The sequence below is a fragment of the Lissotriton vulgaris genome, unplaced genomic scaffold (assembly GCF_964263255.1).
Source record: "Lissotriton vulgaris unplaced genomic scaffold, aLisVul1.2 SCAFFOLD_2858, whole genome shotgun sequence".
NCBI lineage: Eukaryota > Metazoa > Chordata > Amphibia > Caudata > Salamandridae > Lissotriton > Lissotriton vulgaris.
In genome coordinates this window covers 80,113-100,529 of record NW_028247625.1, presented here as the reverse complement: position 1 = coordinate 100,529, position 20,417 = coordinate 80,113, and positions in this window count along the sequence as shown.

The following is a 20,417-nucleotide window of genomic DNA, read 5'->3' as shown; positions in this document are numbered from 1 at the left end:
ATACCTAAGGGCCGACTGGGGCGTTCAAAGTAGATGCAAATGCCGGTTGCGCCCGCGTAGCACTTGCAGAATACGGCCCATAGTTCTAATTTGAAGCCTAACATGTTTTAGACAGGTTTTGATGTTTTTGCATTAATCTTATAAAATCGTTCTTGTGACCTTTCATCCACAGCAAGTAGTGTGCCTTGAATCAGTACTTGTGTGCGTACAATGCCTTGGGTCCTAGAGAAGGTATAATAATTTTTAGGGTAGCTGTGGCTCATGTTTAAGTTTTTTGTTATCAACATTATGACACCCATGCTTTTAACCAATAAGTCAATGTATATTGTTTAGATAGATGAGAGGTTATGTATGCAATTTATTAATGAGATGTCACCCTGCCAGTCACCTTAGTCACATGCTCATTGTAGTTCAAAAGTAGGTAGCAATGTCCCCCTCAAATTCAAATGCAATGCCCTGCCAATGATTTCCTTCATCATCTACTTCACTATTGAGCATAAATGCTCAGGATTTCATCCAAGGCTCATTAATAGTTGAAAATGGACCATGTTATTTTAATGCTGGTCCTTGCATTCCATTCAGCTGATTCAGGCCTGAAACAAACCTTATGTATATCACTCAGCAAGATCTTTCAGTAAATATGCTGCTATCCATGGACAAATCTATTGGTCATTGGAGCACTCCATTATGTTGACTAAAAGTCATGTTACCCTAATGCTTGCTTGTATCCATGCCACATGTTTGACAATAGATGCCTATACAGTGATTTTAAACAGGGTTCATGATGTCCGCGGGTTCCTTGGCAGCACAATACGCCTGTGTGTTATTTGACACCAATTTTTTGGATACTTGAAAAGTGATTGCAGACACTCGTGATTACCACTGTGAACAATGTGCTGCAGCAGCCCACAATTGTGCTCTTGCACAATGAAAAGTTGTCAAACACTAATTTGCAAATTGCAATGAAACCATGCTAATTATGTGAATATTCTCTATGTGCCTGTGTCATAATATGGATGCAGAAGCAGACACAAAGAGGCCATCAAGAGGAGCACTGAAGGCGTATCACAAAGAGGCACAGTCAGCGGAACTTCAAAGGCATCTAGTTAAAGGGGTCAAGGCGGGGACCTAATCTTGCTCCCCAAGCTTCCCCCCACAGGCTTGTTCTGTCACTGACTGCACTCACCTGTAGGGGATTCTGCTTTCTATTTTTTGTAAAGCAGGCCTGGTGCAGCTTGGAGTCTGAAAGACAAGTTAGCTGCTTGAAACAGCCATTCTGACTTTCTGTAAGGCTCTGTCCTTAGGGCAGAAGGGTGTGAGCAGCTGGCATGGGAGCAACTCATTAATTATAATAGGATGCACTACTCCTTATTGTGCCTAGTACACAAATGTAAAAGGTGGACCATGGCACAAACTGGAACTGATGCCCTGTTTTTTTTTAGTGCAGTCCCTTTTGTTCCCCCATGTAACAATGCAAGCAATTTTTTTTCTAAACATCTTACAGAGAAGAGGCTTGTTAACCTGTTACTGCCAGCAATTAATTCTAATGTAAAGTATCGTGTTTTCATTGTGCAGATCATCCAAAGCGAAATACACAAACCATTGAGAGATCACCTAACTACTCCCCAAGCAAGAAAAAAACAAAAGTTGATCCAGATTGTGATATAAATGGTGCATGTGAAGTCTTGTAAAAAAAACAACAAAAAAACAGCCCCAACCAATCCCCTCTCTACTTCTTCGTGTGGTGCTTTTTCTCAACAAATTATTTCACATATCAACCATAAGCACATAATGCAAGACAGTATTCCTAAACATAATACTCGAAGTGAGGATAACAATGAAACCACCTCACCTGTGTCTCTTGCAACAATTGCCAGTGACCTCCTCTTTGGCGCCAATGAGGGGCGGGCACCCGCCTTCACCAAGGCAAATAAAATCCTGTTTTGGTCTTTGAGATGGCAGTAACTTATGACATAATGACTCTCTGTGACACCAAGAGCAAGACTTATCAAAATCTACCTGTAGTAGAGAAACAAGCTCTTCGGACACTGGCAAATGATACTCTGATCACAATAAAACCCGCTGATAAAGGCGGAGCCATCGTGGTTAGGGACACAGATACCTTTAGCATTGAGAGTCTTAGACAACTAAATGACAAGATCGTATTGCCTTTTGACGATTGATCCGACACCCAGACTTACTACTGAAGTTAGAGATCTCGTAGAAGAGGCAAAAACTGAAGGCTGGATAATGACACAAGAAGCTATCTTCTTGATTGCGAACCATCCGGTGATGCCTTACTTTTATGTTTTACCCAAAATTCATAAGACCCAAAGACCACCTCCGGGTCGCCCTATCATATTGGGGATTGGGTCTTTGGTGGAACCCTTATCAACATTGTTGATCACTTTTTACGTCTTTTGGTCAAAGAAATGCAGACTTACCTCCAGGATACAAAAGATATACTGACGTTGTTATTGGAAACTGAATTCGACACTGAGACTGAGATTTTAGTCAGTTTTGACGTTGAATCTCTGTACACATGTATTCCACAAGAGGAGACCCTTGAAGCAATCAGAGGCTTGATGGACGCTAAAGATCTAGATACCATCTAGGCACCGCACCCAAACCGACAGACCATGCACGAAACCTGGGCTTCATCCTGGACTCCTCCCTCTCCATGACCAGGCAAGTCAACAGCGTCTCCTCGGCGTGCTTCAACATCCTACGCATGCTACGGAAGATCTTCTGGTGGATCCCCACAGAGACCAGGAAGACCGTCACCCAGGCCCTCGTCACCAGCCGACTGGACTACGGCAACGCCCTCTACGCCGGGACCACCGCCAAGCTCCAGAAGAGACTCCAGCGGATCCAAAACGCCTCAGCCAGACTCATCCTCGACATCCCACGATCCGGCCACATCTCCGGACATCTGAGAGACCTTCACTGGCTCCCCATCAACAAGAGAATCACCTTCCGCCTCCTCACCCACGCACACAAAGCCCTACACGACCAAGGCCCGAGCTACCTCAACAGCCGAGTCAACTTCTACGCTCCCAAACGCCACCTCCGATCAGCCAACCACGCCCTCGCCGCCGTCCCCCGCATCCGAAGAGCGACTACAGGAGGAAGGTCCTTCTCCTACCTGGCCGCCAAGACCTGGAACTCCCTCCCGTCCGACCTGCGCCTGACCCAAGACCACCTCACCTTCAGGAAGAAGCTGAAGACCTGGCTGTTCGAGCAGTAGCGGCACCCCCCCTCCCCAGCGCCTTGAGACCCTACGGGTATGTAGCGCGCTCTATAAGTGTCACTGATTGATTGATTGATTGATTGATTGATACCATCACACCGGTACACTTCATTATGGAGTGTGCCAGATTGGCAATGACAGAAAATGTTTTCAGGTTTGAGGAGAATATGTATCTGCAAATCTCTGGAACATCGATGGGCAGCATTTTTGCACTCAGCCTGGCCAATCTTAATGTCCACTTTTTCGAGCAGGATTTGTACCTACCCACAGCGATCCATTCCAGGATTGGATTTTGCTGTGGAAGAGATACATTGATGATTTTTTTGTTGTCTGGCGAGGCGCAGTTGCCATGATTCTCGAGTTCCATGCCTGGCTTAATACAAAAAAACAACTTTCCGAAGTTCAAGGTGGAATACAATAAGGTCAGTCTGCCCTTTCTCAACATCCTCATATGTCCGTTACATGGTAGACTGGTTAAGAACTGTCTGCTAACCTTTGACAGTCATATTCCTAGGCCCCTCTGTCAAAATCTGCCAGTAGGACAGTTCTTATGGATTCAAAGGAACTGTTCAGAAAAGGATGACTACCAACAGCATGCAAAGACACTATCCGTACAATAGAGAAATTGGCAATTACCCTAAACAACTAGTAAGGTGGGCTTGGAAAAGACCTTCCAATAATGATCGTAAAGCCCTTTTGGAACCTCCGACAGTAAAACCACCACTGAAAAGGCTAACGTTTGTCAGTACATTTAGTGTAATGTCAAATCAGATACAGAGGAGTGTGCTGAAACATTGGTGTATCCTAAATGTAACAAATGAGACAATACCTTTCCCACTCTTTTCATTAAAGAGAGGTGTCAGTCTCCGAGATAGTCTAATACATACTAGACCAAAGAACAAACCTCCATTGCCCGAAAATACACTTTGGGATTTGCCTGCAGTACAAGAGCACTTCCATTGTGGATCATGCACTGCCTGGTCCCAAACTAAACAGACCAAGACAGTAGACATCAGTACTGGAAGACCTTAGATACGCAGACGTCATACGAATTGTAACACCGAAAGAGTGATCTACATGATCACCTGTCCATGCTCCCTTAGTTATATAGAGATGACGACACGCACGGTGAAATTTCGCATTAATGAACACAAAAGTACCATCAGGTGTAAAAAGCAAGCCACAAGATTGACAAACCACTTCCTTGCATTGAAACATAAGGCAGAAGATTTTAGATGGATTGTACTGAAGCAACCCTTTATTCCACCTCATATCAGTGATATCTCCAGGTTTTTGTTTATAAAAGAGCAAAGATGGATTTTTAAGCTCAAAAGCGAGAGTCAGGGGTTGAACGATGAAATACCTTTGGTGACACTGTTGCCATCTTTATTAAAAATAGGGTTGTGAATAATTCTCATCAAAATATATACAATCTTTCCAATTGAGCGAGTATCCCGATCTCTTCTCTCTTTTTGGAATTGTAGCGACTTTTTTTTTTACACATTTTTTCCGCTCCTCCATCCTCTAATGAGGAGCTGCACTCATCTCATGATTAGAGATGAGGAGAGGTGATGCAGTGTGTAGACAGTTTATTCTCCTTTCCCTGTCTGCACCTTCTCCAATTTGTATGAGAGTTTGTATTATGTTTCTCTTTTCTCTGTGAACTCTCTTAAAAATACTGGGTTGTCTACAACACAAATTGGTCCTCAGTTGGAATTATATAGTTTTTGTAAAAATGAACATCTTAGTACAGTGGTTATAGATTCATATTTAAATTTGAATTAGAGCTACCATGTGTTTGATTAAGGTAATATGATTCTGAATTTTACCAAAGATGCTTTGGTCTGACTGTAGCGATATGGAAATAATAAATACTGAATTCACGTCGTACATAGGCGTGTTACATTTGAGATAATATTGTGAATAAGTGACATTTATAAGTTTTGAACTACAATTCCTAGGTACACCTCGTGGTGGTACCAGGGATATTGACCCTGCTTCATATGCACGCGGGACGCATCCTATGTTCTCTTTTGAAAATAGAGAGTAATAGACTACCTTTCCCAGCATTACACTTCACTCTCATATGCCTGTTTGTCATGAAGACGCGACATATGCGTGATGCGTCGAGTGTTTCATTGAAAACAGTGATTAATACACTACCTTTCCCAACAGCACACCCCACTCTGGTCATAGACACAGTGTCGGAAATGGGGTCATGCCGCCGATGCTGAATCACACAGGTGTGATTGATTTATACAAATTACAGCTAATTACAGCGGCCACTGTGTGCATTTAAACAAGTATTGCCTGTCCGTCTGGTTACCTCCCCTTCAGCTTTTGTCCAGTCATGGTACCGACGGACAGGTAAGGAGCAGACCGGCAGACTGCTTCTCTCTGCGCTTATCTCTGGGTGTATGTCTTCCTTTTTGCGAGTGATTTCTGGTGCCAGTCCCTGTTCCTCGGGAGATGTTTCCTTGGGAAAGCTGCTTGAGTGAGAACTTAACATTTCCAATTTGGATATTGATTTTAAAATGGATTTTTCTCATAATGAGAATATTGACAAATTTTCCCAGGTGAAAATTATTGTGGGATTGATGTACGACCAACATAAAGAGCGTCACACCTTTTTTTCTGAAATTAATTTTTACAAACATACAAGATTTAATCCCCTAAATTTTTCCAATAGGAGTTGTTTATATGTAATTAGGATATGGGTATGCATCAGATTTTTATAAGGCCTATGTTTGCAACCATATAGGCAAGATAATCCTGTGTGCGAGTTCCTTTTACAGCAGGAAATTACACATAGATGTATGTTTAGACAGAGTGAATAGATTTGGTTCATCTGACAGTAAAGAGCTCCTGTTTTTTTTCGCCAAGGGTCTGAGTTATGCGTGACTATTTTTTTCATGATGACAGGTAGCCACTGTTCAGGGAATGTGTTCTCCGACTGTGGTTTTTTAAAATATATTTTTACCTCTAACGTAGGGTGGTGCCTCATGCACTGAGTGGTAGCCAGGTGAGGTGAGGAGTACTCCTGCATATAGACAGGTAAGTGCGATAACATTTTGTTAAAAATATTTTCACATGATATGTACACTGAGGGGTACATGATACAGTTTAAGAGTATCAACATAATTAATTTAGCAATGTCAAAATGATGTTCACTGCACTAGTACTTTGACAGCAACTAACCTATCATGTTGTACATTGAAATGCAGGGGGTACCATAGGTACCCCCATGTGCATCCCCCACCCCCCAGAGTCCCTGGGGGCCCGCAACGGGCCCCCGCAGGGAGACTCCGCATGCCTTACCGTGGCGGCATTGCCGCCACTGAAAGGCATTGTTTAAGCCCATTGTAATATGGCTGGCGGTGTATGATAGACACTGTCACCATATTCAACCCTTTTCTGCCCCGGTCGCAAGGCGACCGGGGCGGAAAAGCGGCAGACGGTCTTCCTGTCCACCGCGGACACCCGAGTCCTTTTTAATATGGTGGGGAGTCTTTGCAGCAAGGATGGTGGGCGGATCGCCCCGGCCAGGCCGGTCGTGGCTACTGCCAGCCTGGCGGGGGCGATCCGCCCACCATCCCAATGGGCCCCATGATGTTTCTGTTTTGGTAGGAATGCGTCCAATAACCCTGTGACATGTAACCATAATGGAGACACAGGGGAATGTAGGTTGTATTGAACCAACCTTTCATTTTGGGTTTTTATTGAGACCTTCTATTTAGTTTTTTCACATATTCACAACAATATATTGCATGAGCGATTTCATCTGTGTAGGCCCTGATGAAAGCCTGGGTTAGTCAATCTATAGGCTGAAACATGTAGACTTGTCATTTGTATTGACCTTTTACAGTTACATTTTCAAACAGTAAACGCACTGTTTTTAGTTTTGACACCAGGTTAGCGTCTAACTAATTCACTTCTTCACAATTATTCAAATGCACTGCAATTACCATCATTACCCATAGATTTTTGTTTCCTCCCCAGTTGAAATATAGTGGTTTCTAGCGTAGGCCACTATTTTGTCAGCTTCCTTCAACTTTTGGGAAGGTTACAGCCCTTGATTGCATAAGGATCTGCAGTTAAGAGGGCATCCCAGATGATGAAATATTTTACCTTGGTGGGTTGATGGGATTTTGTCCTTTTATTAGGGACTTTTTTGACCAAAGCATTTGCTGCCTCAGTATTTCTCTTTCCGGCCTACGATTTCTTGGTTTTTACAAAGTTCGGTTTGGGGATAGAATACAGTTGGGTCTTTAAATATTTTCTGTGGGACCCCCTGTTTCAATAGTTTTGTGATACGTAGGGCAAAACAGTGGCAAGGCATCAAAGCTATAAAAACCATAATCTAGACTTTTACAATTGGCAATAGAGCTATATTTATTAATTTCTAATATGTTGCTAAATGCAGGACGTTTTACGTATCTGTAATACTTCCAGTTTTCAGGCTGATAGTATCATCCCACACTTACAGGTAGGCACAGTTGATATAATGTACAAAGTGTACACTTACCCGTGTGGGCTTATTAAGGGCTAACACACGCTACCAAAATACCGTACATATCAGGCCACATAAGTAGGCTTTTTTTAACAATTACATAACTTTGAATAATAAAAGCATAGGTGGCTGGCCGTTGTGCGTTTTAGCTTATGAAAACGTACATGTTTTGGTTTTATCGCTAATTAATACAAATTAGTTTGGGTTCTTCTAACAATTCAAATTCATAGCATAGTACCAGAGGTACATGTACAATATAGTAAAGCTTTATATTGATACATTTGCTGTAATATTTCTAGTATATGTGTGCCTAGGTGTTTACTATTTAATATCTTTAATACTTATTTGCAGGCTTAATCGCAATGCATTGCAGTTTAGTGCAGGAAGAACTTGTGTATATATGTTATGTTATGTTATGTTATCCAGTTTTTTAAAGCGCAAACAGCTGCCCCAGCAACGGGGTGTCCCGGCGCTAACCCAACCAGTACCTGAGGGGTGAAGGAGGATAACCAACAGAGGACTAGATAAGGGAAAAGAGATGCGTTTTTAAGACATATGTTTATGTCTGCACTGCAAATAACTCAATATTGCCTAATATTACTTCAGACTTTATAAAACACCGGTAAAGGCATTTATAGAGACAATACCAATGTTTTTTTTACCATTTGGGGGCAAAAGGTGTTAAACAGGGTGCAACAGGTGATAACCATTTCCTGACACCAGATACTTTGCACATAAAAGAAGCATGCCTTAACATTTGTTTTTTGTCCTTTCACTAAGTCTTAGAAAGGTATCTATGTCACCATTTTCTGTTTGGTTGAAAATCTCATCCTAAAGCAAAGCGTTCTGTTCTTCCAAACACATGCTGTGAGTTTTTTTACACCTTTTTGCAGCAGGAAATGTCCTTTTTATCAACATCAAATGTGAGGATATCGCGTGCACACCTTCCCTTCCATATCAACATCCCCATCTATTCAACTCTCACTATAACACAGTTTGGAGCGCAAGTTAAACATACCCTCTAACCATTCTCGGGGCCACTCCTAACCAACTCTTTCATCCTCACGACAGAACTTTCGCACCTACTTGGCAGAAAAGGGAACATTATTACACCTTCTCGAGCTCGCCTACATTACACATGTGCTATCCTTTTGTTATTCAAATTAGGGCGCCCTCTATATGTACCTAAATGCAAGAGAACAAGCTTTTCCAAACAATTCTTGAGCCAACGTCAGACCTAGAAATTCCAGCGCTGAGAGTCTCACTACTTTTGTTGCAGACAAACATGGTAATTTTCATACATTACAAAGCTACATCTTGTATTTCTTCTGTCTTTAGATTTGTCTAACTATTTAATCCTAATTGCAGAAAAGCACCTTGTAATATAATTCCTTATGCAGCTTTTCTTGCTTTGCTATTATAAAATCTTTTCGGAATACAGTATATTATTGTTTACACCATCGTGCTTGATTAATTATTGTGCAGTAGAGCTAATAACGGGCACCGTATTGTTTTCATTCGCGTAAACTACATTTTTGTAAGTATTCCTATAGATCCGTTGCACTTAGTGGGTGTCATTTATTGAAGTCTAACACATAGCAATTAACTGTAGTGAGTAAAACAAAAAGTAACTCTTTATGAGCTATATGGTGGTTTTTGGTGACAAATATGTAGATGGCACATATTAGCTCAACATGCTTTATTTAAAATGATCCAATAACAAAGCATCATAGCTAGAAAGGCACAGAGGTAATATTTACATGTTACAAATCTGTGCGTATACAGGGGCATAATATCAAGGGGGTTTATCTCTGCTTTTTTTGCTTTAAAAGCCAAGAAATCGGAGATAAAATGATCTCCCTATTACCTAGCTGTCGCTAACACCAGTTAGCGACAGCTAGTAGGAGATCGCGACCATCTTGGGCCCCGCTTTACATGTCAGTGATATTTATCACTAATAACATGCAAAGTGGGCGTGCCAAGATGTTAGCGACTGGAAACAGTCGCTAACATCGCTATCTCCTATTACCAACTTTTGGAGATATTTGCGCTAAGCGTGAATATCTCCAAAAGCTAACACCTGCCCTGAGCAGTTCTTAGCCATGTTATCCAATGGGAGGTGGATAACATGGCTAAGAGCATTAGCTCGGTAATGCATGAATATCGCTGACTTTACAGCGATATTCATGCATTTCGGCCGATTTATATTGCTTAGGAGATATACCTTGATAATAGCAAGGTTCCTAAGCGATAAAAATCACCGCAGCTCTGCGATAAAAAAATTGCCGCTCAACCAACATAGCGATAATTATCGCTAGTTGTTGGTAATATGCCCCACAGATAGGCATACAAGTCAACGCATATGTAATTAGGCAATATATTTACTTGTAAATTTAAACTTTGCTTATTTTACCTATTTGTGTACTTAAGTGGAACAAAACAAACTTTTGCGAACATTTCTAGAGCCAACTCCAGACCTAGACATCACCAGCGTGGGTAGCTTCACTACTTTTGTTGAAAACAAACACAGTAAATTTCAAACATTACAGAGCTACATCTTGTATTTCTGATGTCTCTAGGCTTGCCTAAGTACATTACCCTTATCTCAAAAAAAAACTTGTAATGTAATACTTTATGCAGCTTTTCTTGCTTTGCTAATATATTACATTCTTTACAGAATACAGTATATTTTTGCTTATATTATTGCGCTTGCTTAATTGTTGCGCCGTTAAGCTAATAACTGGCAACATATATTTTTATTGTCCAAAAGTATGTTTTTTATGTATAGCCTTAGTTCTGTTATAATTAGTAGGTATCATTTATTAAAGCCTGCCAGATAGCAATCCAACGTTGTGAGTAAAACATAAAGAAACGCATTATGGGATATACAGTGTTTTTTGGGATTTTTTTTTAGCTCGCACATATTAGCTTTACATGTTTTATTTCCAAGGCCCAATAGCAAAGCATCATAAGTCATAACTAAGGAGGTGTACAGGTAATATCTACATGTGACAAATCTGTACATATATAGATAGGCATACAAGTCTTAGTTAATATATTGCCTAGTTACATTGACAAACAAATTATAACCTTGGGTTTTCTAATAAAAATGGTATTGGAGTAAATCGGCAACACCTAGGACACGGACAGATAAAATTTACATATTGCGATTCAGGGTTAATCTCTTGCGATTTGTAATTTGTAAGTCAATATATATGTTAGCCCGCTTTACACAATAGTATTACAGTGGAAATACGGTAACAAACACGTACAGTTTATCAAGTAAATGTATGTGCACTTAAGAAATTAATGAGCAATACTTAAAACAAGCAAACTTAGTTAAGGGACAGGGCCAATTACAGGGCATCGTGGCTACAAAGTCAAACATATACATTTGGTATATTGCGAATCTATCTAAATTGTATTAAACAATATGCATACACTGAAGTGTACATTTTTATTTATAGGTAGAACTACATTATTTCAAGTTTAAATTTGTAGTTGCCGAAGGTTTATTGTACCATGTTTTTTCTCATAGCTTGGCCAATAGCTATGAACTTGCATTATGCATGTGTAAAGAATAAGATTTTCCTAATATTCCACGTACAGGCAAATTACGTTCACCACTTGTTTGTTAACATTACTTGCCTGTAGGCTGTGCGTTTCCTATTACGGTTAAGTAAAAGAATGTGTTTTTTTTTAACGGAAACTGTTGTGTAGCGTTTAACTCATATACATTTTTTACTATATGCTTGGAGCATGTGCCGATATGTACATACTGAAGTCAAGAACACGTAAGCGTTAAAAGGGCAGAGAGCAGATAAACCTAGAACATGATAGGAGCATACTTGAAGCCCGGCCCTGTCCGTCCAAGTTTATTTGTTTAATGATCTAGCCACACGGACCGTGGCAAGGCTGCGTGGAGGCAGGCGAAAGGATTAAGGCAAGGTCGCGACCTTAAAGGTACACCTGGGGAAAGCTGGGCCTTCGCTCCACGGCTTGTCCGTGGCAAGGCTGCGCTAACCTCGGTTTCGTGCTGATGAGGGAACACCTTTTGGGGACAGACTTTTGAGCTCGCACATAGCTGCAGCTCGAGGAGACACTTTGAAAGAGGAGCCCCGGGCGCACTGGGATAGTGCACGGCTCGGGGCACCTCTCGGACCCAGACTCGAGAAAACCCACTCGGAACACCTGCCCATGCGGGCAGGAGACAGGTGAGCCCACGGGGAGGGTGGTGGGAAAGTGCAGGACCGATTCACGAGCGCTACCGAGACGAAATACCTTTGGAGAGACCCCGGGCGCACCTCCTTGGTGCTCGGCCCGGGGAGACTCCAAAGAGGGAAATCCGATTTTTCTACGTTCTTTGGCAAATTTTAAATTGGAGAGACCCCGGGCGCACCACCTCGGTGCTCGGCCCGGGGAGACTCCAAATTCACAGAAATCAGAATACACATCGCGAGCCCCCAGGCGCACCGGCTGGTGCTCGGCCAGGGGGCACGCAAACCGACGGGAAATAAAGCTGTCCCAAGCAGATCTCAGGAGGGCTCACAAGCTCCCCCTAGGGGCAGAAACCGGCGGAACTCGGGAAATCGATAAAGCGAGCCCCCAGGCGCCCTTAGAGGCTCGGCCAGGGGGCACGCCAGTGCGCACAGCACAGCAGAAATCACCCGAAGGAAATCGAATTTACAACAGCAATAGCGAGCCCCCAGGCGCACCGGCTGGTGCACGGCCAGGGGGCACGCAAGGTGACGACACCAACAGAGGGAGAACACAGCCAGAACTAGTGGCTGGAAAGATTTAAAAGACAGTGAGCCCCCAGGCGCGCACAGCGCTCGGCCAGGGGGCACACACCCAGAGCACCATGGCAACAGCAGCAACAAGATCATACGCAGCAGCAGCTGGTACTGGACATGGCAACAAAGAATACACCTCAGAAGACAGCAACAGAGGTAATATACCCACATCGAGCATTAGGTTCACAGTGAGGATAGAAATCCAAGAAGATGCAAGAGACAAACGTAGCATTAAACACCTCATGGAGGTAGTAATGAGACAGGTATTTAAAAGAGAGCCAGCGCAAACGAAGTGCATCCAAGACTTTCGTAAAAAGGGCATCTTTGACATCACACTGTCCTCAGAGACAGATTACCAGAGCTTCCTATACAATTATAACACCAATAGGAACCACCCTGAACTAGTCGGCTACAAGGTCACCACTATCGCAATCCCCAGGGAAATATCTATGACTGTACACATGTACAACCCATTCGCACCTACCTATGAAATTGAATTTTTTTTGTCTCAGTACTGTGAAAAAGTTAGAGGAGGAACTGAATTAAAAAATGAATGGGGGGCATGGAACGGGAAAAGGAGGTTTATGGTGGTCCTGTCCCCAGACAAAGAAGGCATAGGAGGGACTAAACACCCTCCATTGAATTTCTCCATTGGCCCAAACAGAGGCTTCTTGTACTACCCAGGCCAGCCAATCTTTTGTAGGCAGTGTTTGCAATTTGGGCACTCAAAAGAGATGTGCACAGGAGATGTGTGCAGAAATTGCGGAGTTAAAGGCCACAAGGCACAAAACTGCACAATTGCCAAAACGTGCAACCTATGTGGGACAAACGACCATCTATATAATGAATGCCACTTAAAAAACAGCAACGCACAGTGGTATAGCAAGAATACAAAAAAAAACGCAAGCACCCCAGGGGAGAAGAAAGAGGAAGGGAAAGGAGAACAGAAAGAACCCCCTCCACCCCAGAATCACAAGATCTGTTCTCCCAACCAGAAGGAAATCAAAAACCCAGCAAACCCCAAGAAGATCCAGAAACCAACAATAGCCAAGCAAACCCTAGCGAGGACCCACTGCACATAGTAAAAGAAACCCCTGAAAGTCAGAGACCAACCGAAGACCAGCTAAAACAAGGGCAGGATACTGGTAGTACAGATATAAACCCCAGTGATGCCAGCACACACATCACGGGTCTGGGAACCCAGGAGAACACACCAGGGTTAGAGGAAGCAGACAACAAAGAATTAGAAGGGCTATGGGAAACAGTACTCACAAACAAACAAAGGAAATCACGCAGGCTACAAACACCACAAAAGATGGAGCTAGAATCCAACATAGAATCAGACCCGGAACAGGACACAGAGGGGACGGAGGAGGAAGAGAACACAAATGCCAAGATAGAAGCGCGCAAAGAATTCAAAGAAATACACAGGAGAATATCTAAACTCCAGCTGAAAACCTTAAAGCGGAAACAAAACAAAACCCTTAAATTCTCCGCTGAGGCCATAAACACACGTCAGAAAAGAAGGTCAACAAGCCAGAAAGAAGATAACACTTTAGAGGGGGTAATCCGCCTTTTTCCAAAAAATTTGACAACCATATTTTCTAACCTTCCTACCCTCGCAGAGATGGAAGCCATAGACTTGACAGGTTACACAACAGCCCTAGAAGAACGCCTAGAGTCTCCAACAGCGGAGACAGCCCAAATAGAGTTCCAGGAGTTTGACCCCATCTTGGGTAGTGGAGGTGAACTTCCTTTGTCAAACAAAACACAACCAGAAGTAGACTCCATGGAAGACATAGATGTGGACGCTATAGAAATCAAGGATGTATACACACCTAATTTTAATCATGGCCATCGCCATAGCCACCCTAAATGTAATAGGGCTTAAGCAGCAAAGGAAAAGGGCCGCAATTTTAGAATACTGTAAGGTAATCCAAGCAGACATAATATGCCTTCAGGAATGCCACCTCCCTTTTAATAACGACTACTCCTTCCTACAAGAGGAATGGGAGTTAGGACCCTCAATCTGGTCAGGAGGGGGGAACAAAAATGCAGGTATTGTCTTCCTATTCAAAAACAACAATTTCTCCATTATAAACCAGGAATACATAGAATATGGGAGGGCAGTGATCCTAACCATCAACTACAAAGGGACACATTTCCACATCTGCAACGTATACGGACACACCACCAAAAATGACAGGATCGACCTACTAGACACCCTACAATTCTTTTTGGATGGGGCCTCCCCCACAATCATGATAGGTGATTTTAATTGTATCTTAAACAGCAGAGACAGGGTAGGGGCAAACAAGGAGTATAAGTTAGACAAATCGTCAAAAAAGCTCAAAGAAATACTGGAAAACTTCAAACTTAAAGACGCATACAAAAGTAACAACCCAAAACAACCAGGCTTCACGTGGACATCCAACAACAACTCCACTTCCTCCAGGATAGACTATATCTTTATCTCAGAGACCATCTCATGCCTGTCAACTACCTTAGAAGACAGCTGCCTCACAGACCACAAAACGCTTATCGCTAATCTAGCCATAAACAACTCAGGCAGGAAAAGGGGGGTACTGGAAACTAAACACAACTCTCCTCCAGGACACCAACATACAAAGAGAATTTATAACTCTCTACCAGAAGCTGCAATCACAGAAACACCATTTCAAATCCCAACAGGAATGGTGGGTGGACACCAAAACTAAGGCCAAGCAATTCTTTTCCACCAAAGGCAGGGAAAAAGCCAAGGAAACAAGGGAAGAATTCAAAGAACTACAAGAGCTACTCACATGCCAAATAGAACTACAAGATGCCGGAGTCCAGGTGTCACAGGACATAAGGAAAACAAAAAACGAGATTAAAAACTGGCTACTTAGGAAAGGAAAGATAACTATCTTTAACTCACGAGTCCAAAAATACGAACAGGACGAAAGATGCAACTCCTTTTTTAAAAAAGCAAAAAGCAATCACAAAACAATAGATAGCCTACAGGACTCCACAAACTCCCTCAAAAAAAGAACAGGAGGAAATAAGCGACATAGTACACAACTTCTACACAGATCTTTTCTCTGAGGCAAGAACAGATAAGATAGCCTGCGATAATCTGCTCGCCAACTACGAACTAGGCCTATCAGAAGAGGAAAGGGCATATTTAGAAAACACCCTACAAGGTCAAGAGTTCTTAGAAGTCATACAAAAAGCCCCAAAGAACTCTGCACCAGGACCTACCATGGGAGTTCTACAAAACTTTCTGGAAAGAGATGGCAGGCGATTACTGCAGCATGATCAAAGAAAGTCTGGAAAAAACCAATTCCTACCCGCTTTCAACCAGGGACAGTAACGTTGTTATACAAAAAAGGAGACCCAAACAATATCAAAAATTGGAGGCCCATTACTTTGCTAAACGTAGATAACAAGATCCTAAGCAAATGTGTCACAAACAGACTTAAAAAGGTACTAAAAACTCTGATTCACCCAGACCAAACATGCGCTGTCCCGGGAAGGAAAATATGGGACAGCCTGATCACACTTAGGGATGCCATAATGAGAACACAAGAAGAAAATAACTTACTGGGGGTTCTCTCACTGGACCTCCAAAAAGCTTTTGACAGCGTGTCCCACGAATACCTCTTCAAGGTGTTACAAACCATGGGCTTTCCCCCATCATTTCTCAAAACAATCTCCATGTTATACTCAAACGCCACCAGCAGGATACTGGTAAACGGTCACTTCACCCAAAATGTACAGATCAAGTCAGGAGTTCGACAGGGATGCCCCCTGTCACCAGCACTGTTCATATGCGCCCTAGAACCCCTACTAGCCACCCTTAGGATGGACAAAATCATCAAGGGGATCTTTGTCCAAGGAGCTAGCGGGGAAGTAGCAAAGTGCATAGCCTATATGGATGATGTGACAGTACTATGCCCAGAACCCGCTTCTGCCAGGAGGATCCTCCTACACTCCAAACTCTTGCACAAGCTTCAGGGCTGTCCCTGAACATAGAAAAAAGCACGTGCCTCATCATAGGCAAATGGGACAACATGGCCAAACTAGATGTAAAGACGACCGGGAAACCAACAAAAATTCTGGGAATCCTTTTCTCAGAAGACACGGAAGGTCAAGCTAATTGGCCGCCAGTACAACAAAAAATTGCACAAAAAGTAAGCTTGTGGAAAACTAGAACACTATCCATGACCGGGAAGGTCATGATCATCAAAGCTGTTATTCTTCCACTGATTTTGTACTCTGCCATGATCTACCCTCCTGACAAATCTACGCTGAGACAACTGCAAAAAAGTATCTTCAACTTCCTCTGGAACTCCAAAATGGAGAAAGTCAAAAGGACCATCATGTTCAAACACACACAAAACGGGGCAAAATTTATACCTGTACCTTTTTACAACATACTTTTGCCTGTGCCTGAACGCAATAAAACAAAAAAGAAACACTGCCGCCCATTTTATCAAGTATGGGGCAGGTGACATTTTCAACAGATTCCAGCTGATCCCCAGGAACAATTTACTACCTGTGGCCTTTTTTCCTCACAAACTATATGCTGTACTTCTACCATTCCTGCAGATGTTGAAACTGCTGGAGGTAGACCCAGACTGCATGGAAAACAGATCGCTACTGAAAAAGGAAATCGCAGGTCTAGAGAAAATGGAGATGGCAAACAACCTGACAGAAAGCCTCTCCAAAAAAGTATGGGAAAAAACTAACCACCAGGACATTACCAATTCCCAAAAGGACATCTCATGGCTGGCCATCAACAACGCCTTCCCAGTCAAAGCCTTCCAGCACAGAAGAGGACTCGCCAATACAGCCAAATGCCCAAGACAAGAAATCATCACCCACTTCCTATGGAACTGTACCTTTGCCAACACCTTTTGGGGGAAAATGGGCAGACTCATTGAAGGGGTAACAAGCCAAAAGCATATCACATATGAACTCATGTTGTATGGCCTAGGGTCCTCCTTGTCAAAAAATAAAGAGAGGACCCTATGGAGAATCCTATGTGCAGCTAAAGAAAGCCTATGGGCAACACGAAACCTAATAATGTTTAAGCAAAAAAATCTAGACGTAAAAGATGCAATCCATATATGTCTTGATAAACTGATGACTTTCCTTTACTCTGACATTAAACTATTTGGAAAAACTACTGCTGAGGGGAAATGGAAACAGGAGAAATGGGCAGAGTGGGTAAACTAAAAAATACACCAGCATAAAAGTGTACTGATAAGAAATATCTTGATTGAAAACCGGTAGGTTGGTGCCTGCGTGCACCCCCTACTCAGGTTCAAATGTACACCACCCTATGGGATTGGTTAAAATGTATCTCTGAATTTTTTTTATAAATAAAGTATATATAAAAAAAAAATACCTATGTTGACTGACTGTGCAGCTAGCTTGCAGTTCACTTGAGTGCGCTTTCTGTATGTGCACTCTTTAGTGTAGTCCAATACCACACACTTCGCAGCCTCCTAATGCGCAAGGACAGCTTCTGCGCAATGCCTGTGAGTAGAGCTACTGTAGCTTGTGTTAGAGCCAGCGTTCAGCATGTTGCGGATGGGGACATTTAAGAATCTTTCTTCTCATTATAACATTGCAGCCGAGCAGCTACTTTTATGCTCACTGCTGTTTTTTTATTTTTATTTCTGAGGCTTGGTCTTCTTTCGCTCTGTTCACGTGGCTGCTTGTTTGTGTTCGGCGGGTTAGTGTTAATTGTGTTATTCACAGGCGTACAGTACTGCATGCGTTCAGTATAATGACAACACTTACAGGGTCAAATATATCATTGTCTCGCACATACGCTAATCTGAAGAGCACTTTGCATCACTTTTGGATGTGCGCACTCAATGGCGAAAAAGGAATTGCACTAACAGTTCCGTATTTATATCTCGCTATGTGCACTGGTGACATTAATCTTGTCTTGGCGTTAAATATATTATATCGATATAAATAATTTCTTAAATAAGGTACTCTCTGTTGCTCTGCATTTAGAATTTAACATTGATGTACCCTTAATAATTTTTTTAACTAATTGCAATTTAGCACACTTGCATGCAAGTATAGGTTGTGTTTAAATACATTAGTCATAACCGAATAATGATCTGCTTATTTTTATTCATTATGCTGCTTTAATTATGCTTTACTATTAGAACACATCCTTTTAAGGACTTAATATATTATTGCCTATGATTCCTGCTTGCCTACTCGTTGCGCAGTAGAGGGAGTAACTGCCAACGTGTACTTTCCATTCCGTAAAAGTATGTTTTTTTGTGTATACTTGCAGCTCTATTGCAATTAGTAAGTAATTGTGCGGAATCTATGCTAGCCCGCATCGCCCAATAGTATTGCAGCGGAAATGCTGTAATTACAGGGCATCGAGGCTACACGGCCAAATATATAGATTTTGAATGTTGCGGCTCTACTAAATTGTATTAAATACTATGCATACACTGGAGTTTAAGCTGTTATTTATAGGTAAAAAGACCTTACTTCGAGTTTATGAACGTAGTTGCTCAAAGTTCATTGTACCATTTTTTTTTTATAGCTTGGGCCAATACCTATGCACTTAAGTTACGTATGCATAATTTATAGCTTTTCATTATGATGTTATGTAGAGGTGCTTTTGTATATTCAGTTTCCAACATTTAATTTGGTTATTTCTGATATGCTTGCAAAATCATAAAGGTGGTGTTTTTTCTTATGAATCTGCACCTTAATTGTGTTACAATTACATACCAAAATGGTGGCACGGCACTAGAACTACCAGGACTCAAACATTGGCTTTTAGATTGAGTGAAAAATCTTTCCCAATTCAGGTTTTATCTGTAGCTAAGGTTTGCTTTTTAAAGTCCTTTGCTGCGTACATTTTCATGTCATGAATGATGTAATATGTGACATCATCAGCAGTGGAATGCGGGTGCGCGTAATATAGTTAGTACAACTAACTATATAGGAGCAATTTCAATGGTTTTGTATGAGTGAAATGTCCAGCTAACTATAACACCCCTAAAACATATAGTTTTTTGAGTGAATTTCAAAGGTTTTTTAAATGCCAATTCCTAACTATATAAGGCCTGAAACCTATGGTTTTTTCAGTGAATTTTAAAGGTTTTTAAATACTAATTCCTCACTATATAAGGCCTGAAACCTATTTTTTGTCAGTGAATTTGCAAGGTTTTTTAAACGCTAATTCCTAACTATATAAGGCCTGAAACCGGCGTGAAACCTATGGTTTTTTCAGTGAATTTCAAAGGTTTTTTAAATGCTAATTCCTAACTATATAAGGCCTGAAACCTATTGTTTTTTCAGTGAAAAAAAAAAAATATATATATATATATATATATATATATCCAACGAAAAGGTCTGCGATGAAGCGTCGATGGCCACTTGCAGCGGCGGGCCAGGACGGGTTTACCACTCCCAAGTATTCCAACACACTCGTTCACCTTTTTGAATAAAGAACGACGTCCAGGCCAACAGCTCGGTTCACACAACTGGTGTTTATTCACAGCCCACTCAACGCGTTTCGGGAACAACTTCCCTTGCTCACGAGTAAATGTGCCTGTTTACAATCCAGTTTTAAAAGCATGTCATGTGATCGTGGTTGCAACAAACATAATCAACAGACTACCAATGCATTGCTCATTTGGAGCTGTGAAGACAGATTCATTTCATGTGGTCAGCAAATTGTGGCGTAAATCAATATGTGTCTTTAACTGTGATAATAGCATGCCAAACATATTGTTTCAAAATTAGTGCGTTATACAATACAACCTTAATCTGGTTCAGTAAACGTAAAATAAAATTCACGTGAGGTAAAAGCGGGACTGATAGCCTCGAACTC